Source organism: Myotis yumanensis, unplaced genomic scaffold (assembly GCF_028538775.1).
Source record: "Myotis yumanensis isolate MYYU_CA2020_CCGP unplaced genomic scaffold, mMyoYum1.0.hap1 SCAF_3, whole genome shotgun sequence".
Lineage (NCBI taxonomy): Eukaryota > Metazoa > Chordata > Mammalia > Chiroptera > Vespertilionidae > Myotis > Myotis yumanensis.
Genome location: NW_027223754.1, coordinates 93094464 through 93104113, shown reverse-complemented (window position 1 = coordinate 93104113; position 9650 = coordinate 93094464). Strand labels below are relative to the sequence as shown.

At 42.9% G+C, this 9650-nt stretch overlaps 1 pseudogene; it reads left to right on the top strand.

Annotated features, from left to right (window-relative positions):
- Positions 1-5918: 5918 nt before the first annotated feature.
- Positions 5919-9410, top strand: LOC139006252 (putative E3 ubiquitin-protein ligase UBR7 pseudogene; annotated as a pseudogene).
- The last annotated feature ends 240 nt before the right edge of the window (positions 9411-9650 follow it).

The following is a 9650-nucleotide window of genomic DNA, read 5'->3' as shown; positions in this document are numbered from 1 at the left end:
GCTGCATTCAAAATATGAGTACTGAATTTCTGCTTTGAGCCAAACACTAAGTTGAGCCCTTGGGATACAGTGGTGAGTAAAACAGCACAATTCTGAGTTGGTCCCAGCATCGTCCTCTACGCCCAAAAGGTTGAGGTTTCCATTCTGGTGGGGGCGCATACCTAGGTTGCGGGTTCATCCTCCTTAGGCGGGAACTAGAGGCAACGGGTGGATGTTTCTCAGATCGATGTCTCTCTCCTTCCCTCTCTTTCTCAAATCAATAAAAACATATCCTCGGGTGAGGGAAAAAACACGCACAAACAGCGATTCCTGCGCTAGAAGAAAAGAGGGTCGCCACTAGTTATCAATGCAGAACGCACGCCGGAGTTACTTGGGTAGCTTCTCTAAAAAATACCTTTACCAGACTCTATCTGAGGAGAGGAGTCAGGACATCTGTATTTCTTAGAGTTCTGTAGATTAATCAGATGCACACACTGTGCATTGAAAACCCTGATAGGACGTGTGCCCCACCAAGGAACTGACCACTGGACAAATGACTAGACGCCCACTCTGCCCTGGACATAGGGCTTCAAAATGTGTCAGTGGGCAAGACCTTAATCTAGGAAGAGGTGGGCTAGGAAAATAGTCGTGGTTCTCATACACATGAACATATGAATGAACTTGGCATCAAGGCACCATTGGTTCTCAACCTTGGCTGCACCCTGGAACTACTGGAGAGCTTTTAAAAATACCTTTGCATGGGCCCCACCACCGAAGAATATAATTCAGTTGTCTGGGGTGGAACCTACAGTGGTATTTTGTAAAAGTTCCCCTGTTTTTAATGAACACCCAAAGATGACAACTACTCCTGTCTTACTCTTACTACTATCCTCTCTGTTTCAAGGGAGAGTGGGGTGTTAGGGTGTGGGGGAAGTGGTGGTTCAGTAAGGGAGGAGGCGGTCACCATGACTGAGCATTGGATTTAAAGTCAATGAACTTGGATTTGAATTCTAGCTCTGCCACTTGCTAGCTATTTGGTCTGAAATTTCAAGTTCCACATTTGTGAAAATTGGTGTCAAATTTGTCAGCTTTAAAAATCTCAGTTTTGGAGCCCCAAAATTGAATTGTTATCACCTGGCCAAATTCAAGGTATAAGTACAGCTACACTCCTCTGGAAGCTTTATGGGAAAATCTGTTCCTTTCCTTTTCCAGCTTTTGGTGGCTACTGGTAATCCTTAGGCTGTGGCCACTTTACTCTAATTTCTGCCTCCTTCTCTTCTCTGTCAAATCTTTTCTCTTATAAGGATACATGTACATTAAGGGTCCAACATAATCCAGAATAATCACCCCATCTCCAGGTCCTCGGTTTAATTACACCTACAAAGTTCTTTTGCTAGCTAAGGTAATATTCACAGGTTCCAGGGATTAGGAACTAAATATCTTTCAGAGGGCCATAATTGAGCCTATCACAATACAGCTAATAATGAATCCCCTGACCATCTGACAGGGTTATAGTTAGGAACAAGTAAGGTAAGTAAGTGAAAGCACCTGAAAATGTTATGCAAATGTAAGCTATAATCATCATTGCCACTTTCCATGACTCACCTATTAAACCCCCCCCCCCACCCCCCAGTGACATGTGCTGTAACCCTGGCAACCCTAGCAGCTTCCCATAGGTTCGCCCAGAACATTTCCTCTGAGGCAGAGCCAGGGCTACCCTAAGTTTATACAGGCCCTTGTGAGAATTAGAAAGGGAAGTGACTCTATCCTCAGGACACTTCTTTCTGTAGAAAATTAACAACATATATTCTACCATCTCTCAAAACCTTGTAAGGGATATTGAGCAAATAAGTAAATACATTAAAAATAGAAATTGAGAAGGAAGGCTGGGCGGAAGATGGCAGCGTAGGTAAACACCGGAGACTGCCGCCGTGGACAACCACTTCAAAAATACAACTAAAAGTCGGAGCGGACATCAACCAGAACCACGGGAAGGCTGGCTGAGGAGAGTCTCTTCAACTAGAAGCAAAAACAACAGCATTCCGACGCTCAGCGGAGGCGCAGTGTGGAAAATTTAAAGGTACGGCGGTGCGGTGGTGAGGGTGCGCGCGCAAAGCGGGCTGGCGGCTGAGGGCGCGATTGTCGTTTTCAATCAGGAGGGAGTCTCAGTCTCTGGGCTACAGATCCGGGCGAGTCTCTAGGGACCCAGACTCAAACGGGAGAAGCGGGACTGTCTGGCTACGGCCCCTCCGAGGTTTGCAGCGGTTGTTGGGACCGAGAGGCAGAGCCCCTGGGGACGGACTGAGAGCGGCCATAGCTGCTCCCTCCCCCCGCCCTGTTGAGCCCGCCCCGCCCAGGCCCTGCGCACAACCATTTGCCGACCGCCTCAGGCAAAGGCTGGAATAACGCCTCCCCAGAAGACAGACGTTTCCCACAGCTGATTCCTACAGCCAGTCGGCCTGGAGGTCAAATCCCTCTAGTGTTAACTACAACAATTAAGGCTTGGCTAGAACAAGACTGCGCACAGAGACCACAAGGGGGGGGCACCAAGAAAGCATATAAGATGCGGAGACAAAAAAACATGACAGAAATGGAAGATATGGAGCTAAGAATCGCAATTTTGAGGGCTTGCCATAAATTTGTGCAGAGCCTCACGAAAACTAATGAGACCCTCGATGCTACGATAAAGAAATTAGAAAGTAAGCATACACGGACTGAAATAAAGAATATTATACCCAATAGCAGACCAGAGGAGCACAAGAATCAAAACAAAGATTCGACAAAAAACACCCAATTGGAAAAGCAAAATGAAAAAAGAATCCGAAAGTGTGAAGATAGTGTAAGGAGCCTCTGGGACAGCTTTAAGCGGTCTAATATCAGAATTATCGGAGTGCCAGAAGATGAGAGACAGCAAGATACTGAAAACCTATTTCAAGAAATAATGGCAGAAAACTTCCCCCACCTGGAGAAAGAAATGGACTTACAGGTCCAAGAAGCGCAGAGAACCCCAAACAAAAGGAATCCAAAGAGGACCACACCAAGACACATCATCATTAAAATGCCAAGAGCAAAAGACAAAGAGAAAATCTTAAAAGCAGCAAGAGAAAGAGGCTCAATTACCTACAAGGGAATACCCATACGACTGTCAGCTGATTTCTCAACAGAAACTTTGCAGGCCAGAAGGGAATGGCAAGAAATTTTCAAAGTGCTGAATACCAAGAACCTACAACCAAGATTACTTTATCCAGCAAAGCTATCATTCAGAATTGAAGGTCAGATAAAGAGCTTCACAGATAAGGAAAAACTAAAGGAGTTCATCACCGCCAAACCAGTATTATATGAAATGCTGAAAGGTATCCTTTAAGAAGAGGAAGAAGAAGAAAAAGGTAAAGATACAAATTAGGAACAACAAATATGCATCTATCAACAAATGAATCTAAGAATCAAGTGAATAAATAACCTGATGTACAGAATGAACTGGTGATTATAATGAATCAGGGACATAGAAAGGGAATGGACTGACTATTCTTAGGGGAAAAGGGGTGTGGGAGATGCGGGAAGTGACTGGACAAAAATCATGCACCTATGGATGAACTCAGCGGGTGGGGAGTGAGGGTGGAGGGTGGGGTGGGAGCTGGAAGGAGGGGAGTTATGGGGGGAAAAAAGAGGAACAAATGTAATAATCTGAACAATAAAGATAAAAAAAAAAAAGAGAGCAGAAAAAAAAAAAAAGAAGAATTAGAAAATTAAAAAAAAAAAATAGTGGGAACTAGATTTCTCTATATCAAGGAAGGAGTTAAAATATGAAAAAAGAGAAAGTTAGAATTTTCTCTTAATTAGAATTAAGTATTGATATAAACTCATGGTTTTCAATATGTAGTGATAGATATAGAAATAATTTTTTAAGGAAGGGTGGTGTCAGAGAAGGACACTGAAAATCTTTTTCCCAGAGACTGTCAATGAGTGCCCCTCCTCCCACAGTCTTAGTGAAAACCACATGGGGAGCCTGGACTTCTGCCCCAACCCAGAAGTAATGAGGCACTTCTCCTCTTCCCCACTGGGGTAGTGTCAGAAGAGGCCTAATGGAGAGGCCTAATAGTCAATACTTTCACTATTGTACAGTGATAACAAAACCACCCACTGTGGTGTCAGTGAGAATGGGAACTCCCACCCCTAACCTGCATTAACCACCTTGGGGGTTAATGAAGGCCAAGAGGAGAAACTGGACTTCCACCTCTACCTGACTGTACCTAAGCAGCACTTCCCCCTTTTTCTTGTTAAAGCAGTGTAAAAAAAAAAAAAATCAAAAAATCAGGCTAAAACAGATTCTCACAACATAATACAAAAATTTCCAGGTTTCATTTTAAAAATATTCATCATACCAAGAACCAGAATCTCAAAGTGAATAAAAAAGAAAATCTATACCTGCCAACACAGAGGCCATACAGATGTTAGATTATCTGCCAAAGACTTCAATGCTAAATAAGATAAATATGTTTCAATGAGCAATTATGAACATGCTTGAAACAGATAGAAAAATTGAAAGCCTCAGCAATAAAAAAATAGAAATTTTACGACTGAAAAATATATAATAACTGAAATAAGAAAGCTCAATGATGGGCTAAATCACAGAATGGAAACAGAGCAAAGAATCCATGAACTGGAAGATAGAAGAATCGAAATAAAGATAGAGAGGAAATAAACTGAGAAGTAAAATAAACTCAGAAATCTATGGAACTATAACAAAAAGATTCAATATTCATGTCATCAGAATCCCAGAAGAAGAGAAGAACGAAGACAAGGCTGAAAGAGTTCTCAAAGAAATAATGGCTGAAAACTTTCCATACTTGACAAAAGACATAAACTTTTATATCAAGAAGTTGGGCAAACTACAAGCAGGTCAAAGAAATTCACAGAAGACACACACCGTGACCTTCTCGGCGAGGTTCAGGATCTGAAGGAGGGGCTGACTCACAAATGAAAATACTATACAAGAAATATCAATTTAGAAGGCATTGGGGGCCAGGTGGAGTCTCTTTCTTGAAGAGACACACCGAGACCTAGCCTTAGCCGCTTTTTATTCAGTTTTAGATACACATCTTGCCCTCAGTAAAGCACGGCAAACAGGTAGCCAGACAGACGATCTCAAAGGTCAGTAAAGATCAGTAAGGTCCAGTAAACATTTACTTGGAGGCTATCAGGTCAGGAAATTGCTTCGAGCCACCACTATCTCAACGCGAACAATCAGTGCCTAGTGTCAGCCCTGCTGACGCACAAGGTCCATTGGCCTCCCGTGTTCCTTGGTGCACGCTCATAACAGTATTGGCAAGCGGTGGCTTCCTGTAGACACATAACTAAATTTCTGAAAACCAAGACAAATAAAAAATCTTGACAACAATCAGAGAACAATGACTTTTACCTGTAGGGACTAAAACATTCAAATGACCTAAATTTTCTCATCAGTGATCTTTTAGGCCAGAAGAAAATAGCACAATAAATTTCAAGTCCTGATTAGAAAAGGACTGGCAACCCAGAATCTTAAATGTAGTGAAAATATTCTTCAAGAATAAGGAGAAATCAAGACATTTTCAAATGAATGAAAACTAAGAGAATTGGTCATCAGAGAACTTAATACCTAAAAGAAGGTCTCTAAACATAAGGGAAAAGATCAAAGAAGAAACCTTGTAACATCAGGAAGGAAAGAAGACCATGGCAAGCAAAACTATGGGTAAATATAATGTGTACCTTTATGTACTGTTGGTGGGAATGCAGATTGATGCAGCCTCTACAGCATGGAGATTCCTCAAAAAAATTAAAATTAGAATTGCCTTATGGCCCACCAATTCCACTTTTAGATAAAAGAAACTCAAAGCCACGCCTCTCGTTGTCTCTTTTCCTGCCTCCACTAGAGCAAAGCTGCAGTCCCGAGACAGCTGAGGATGGCTGGAGCTGAAGGTCACGCTGGGCAGCAGTGGGAGCTGGAGCCCGTGGTATTGCTGGCTGGTCGAGAAAGAGTTGGAAAATGAGGGATGCGCCACACTGGGTGGCAGCAACCCCAAGAAGTGTTCCTACTTGCAGCTCAATAAAGAGACAAGCACTATATACCTGTAGTTAGTACCTGCACCCCTGAGAGAGAAGAACCAAGCAGGAATTTGCCTAGCTTGCAGTCTTGAATGTCATGGAAGTCATAAACTATTTGAGCTATTCACAAAAATAAATTTTCCTTGTGATTGTGGAAACAGCAAGTTTAAAAATTTGGAATGCAAATTATTTCCTGACAATGCAAAGATAAATTCTGGCAATAAGTATAATGACAACTTTTTTGGATTGTACTGCATTTGTAAGAGACCTTATCCTGAAGATGAAATTCCAGATGAGATGATCCAGTATGTAGTCTATGAAGACTGGTTCCATTGAAGTGCCATTCCCCCTGAGAGTAGGTTATTTCTAAGAAATGGTTTGCCAGGCTTGTGTGAAACGCTGCTCTTTCTCATGGGCTTATGCTGCACAATTGGCAGTAACCAAAGTATCTGCTGAGGATGGTGGGTTGGTGCTGAATGTCGATGGAACAGGTAATCAGGAAGTTATCAAACCTGAAAATGAAGATCATCAAGATATTACGTTCAAAGAGGATGTTCCAGATTTCAGAGAGGGAGAGAATCGAAGATGGCGGCATAGGTGAACACCGGAGACTGCCGCCGTGGACAACCACTTCAAAAATACAACTAAAAGTCGGAGCGGACATCAACCAGAACCACGGGAAGGCTGGCTGAGGAGAGTCTCTTCAACTAGAAGCAAAAACAACAGCATTCCGACGCTCAGCGGAGGCGCAGTGTGGAAAATTAGGTACGGCGGTGCGGTGGTGAGGGTGCGCACGCAAAGCGGGCTGGCGGCTGAGGGCGCGATTGTCGTTTTCAATCAGGAGCGAGTCTCAGACTCTGGGCTACAGATCCGGGCGAGTCTCTAGGGACCCAGACTCAAACGGGAGAAGCGGGACTGTCTGGCTACGGCCCCTCCGAGGTTTGTAGCAATTGCTGGGACAGAGAGGCAGAGCCCCTGGGGATGGACTGAGAGCGGCCATAGCTGCTCCCTCCCCCCCGCCCTGTTGAGCCCGCCCCGCCCAAACCCTGCGCACAGCCATTTGCCGATCGCCTCAGGCAAAGGCTGGATTAGCGCCTCCCCAGAAGACAGACGTTTTCCGCTCAGCTGATTCCTACAGCCAGTCGGCCTGGTGGTCAAATCCCTCTAGTGTTAACTACAACAATTAAGGCTTGGCTAGAACAAGACTGCGCACAGAGACCACAAGGGGGTGCACCAAGAAAGCATAAAAGATGCGGAGACAAAAAAACCTGACAGAAATGGAGGATATGGAGCTAAGAATCGCAATTTTGAGGGCTTGCCATAAATTTGTGCAGAGCCTCACGAAAACTAATGAGACCCTCGATGCTACGATAAAGAAATTAGAAAGTAAGCATACACGGACTGAAATAAAGAATATTATACCCAATAGCAGACCAGAGGAGCACAAGAATCAAAACAAAGATTCGACAAAAAACACCCAATTGGAAAAGCAAAATGAAAAAAGAATCCGAAAGTGTGAAGATAGTGTAAGGAGCCTCTGGGACAGCTTTAAGCGGTCTAATATCAGAGTCATTGGAGTGCCAGAAGATGAGAGAGAGCAAGATACTGAAAACCTATTTCAAGAAATAATGGCAGAAAACTTCCCCCACCTGGAGAAAGAAATGGACTTACAGGTCCAAGAAGCGCAGAGAACCCCAAACAAAAGGAATCCAAAGAGGACCACACCAAGACACATCATCATTAAAATGCCAAGAGCAAAAGACAAAGAGAAAATCTTAAAAGCAGCAAGAGAAAGAAACTCAGTTACCTACAAGGGAATACCCATACGACTGTCAGCTGATTTCTCAACAGAAACTTTGCAGGCCAGAAGGGAATGGCAAGAAATATTCAAAGTGCTGAATACCAAGAACCTACAACCAAGATTACTTTATCCAGCAAAGCTATCATTCAGAATTGAAGGTCAGATAAAGAGCTTCACAGATAAGGAAAAACTAAAGGAGTTCATCACCGCCAAATCAGTATTATATGAAATGCTGAAAGGTATCCTTTAAGAAGAGGAAGAAGAAGAAAAAGGTAAAGATACAAATTATGAACAACAAATATTCATCTATCAACGAATGAATCTAAGAATCAAGTGAATAAATAACCTGATGTACAGAATGAACTGGTGACTATAATGAATCAAGGACATAGAAAGGGAATGGACTGACTATTCTTGGGGGAAAAGGGGTGTGGGAGATGCGGGAAGTGACTGGACAAAAATCATGCACCTATGGATGAACTCAGTGGGTGGGGAGTGAGGGTGGAGGGTGGGGTGGGAGCTGGAAGGAGGGGAGTTATGGGGGGGAAAAAGAGGAACAAATGTAATAATCTGAACAATAAAGAATTAAAAAAAAACAAAAACAAAGAGGATGTTCCATAACATACAAAGGTTGCTGTGAAGGAAGTTAAAGCAGAGCAGACTAATAAACCACGGACCAGCTCCACTTCTGAAGCTGACCTCCAGACAGTGTTTGAGAATCAATGTCTCAACACAGAATCACAGTATGGCTGCAGACTTCAGGAGGTTAAAACTAAGTGTTTTAATTAACCAAAGAACTTATATGCACATATGCATAGCCCATGGACACAGGCAATTGTGAGGGGAAGGCCTGGGGTGGGGTAGGACCCAGGTGGAGGGGAGCAAAGAGAGGGGGTAGGGAGAGGAACATCTGTAATAACCTCAACAATAAAAATAAAAAAAAAAACAACTGTAACGTTAGACAAATGTGCATGGAAGTAAGGCACATCATTATTGTACTTTAAAAGTTGTATATAATAAGACATATTTTATTTTTACTATATATTTTTACTGAATGATCTATTCCCCATCCCAAGGCAAGCATGAATAAAATTAGGTTAAATGTGGAAAAAAACCCATGTTTTATAAAGAGAGACACTGCCACCTATTGGCCTCTAAATTGGCATAGCAAGTTATGTTCCTGCAAAGGCGTATGAAAATGTATGGAGATCTAGATGTCCTATTCCTGACAGATGAATATGATACAGTTCTGGCTTATGAAAACAAGGGCAAGGTTGACCAAGCAGCTGACAAGGCAAATCCTTTCATGGGTACCCTTAACAGCATTAACAGAGTTCAACAAGTGGAACTTATTTGTGAATATAATGACTTAAGACTAAACTTAAGGACTATCCCAAGAGATTTGCTGATGAAGGCATGGTTGCAAAGAGAAAGGATATCCCACAGTTTTTTTGAAGAATTTCAGTAAATAAAGAGAAGAGTGGATGGTATGCAGTATTATTGCAGCCAGAGTGGAGTATGGAGCTTTCTCATACAGGCCGCCACTTAGACAAGTGTCCATTGATTCCTGGATGAGATGAATGAGAACTACAGGAAGTCAAGGCCTCAAAGAAATGGTCCATCCAGTGTTTTTCTGCATCACACCTAATTACAGATCCTCCTGAAGGGTGATGTATGGAGCTGGAAGGTCTTACGGTCACAGGAGATGCATGTGTGGCCTGGACTGGCCTTCTAGAAAAATGGTAAACAGGCTAGGTTGGAAAGCTCAGGGTATCTTAGAAGATGTTTG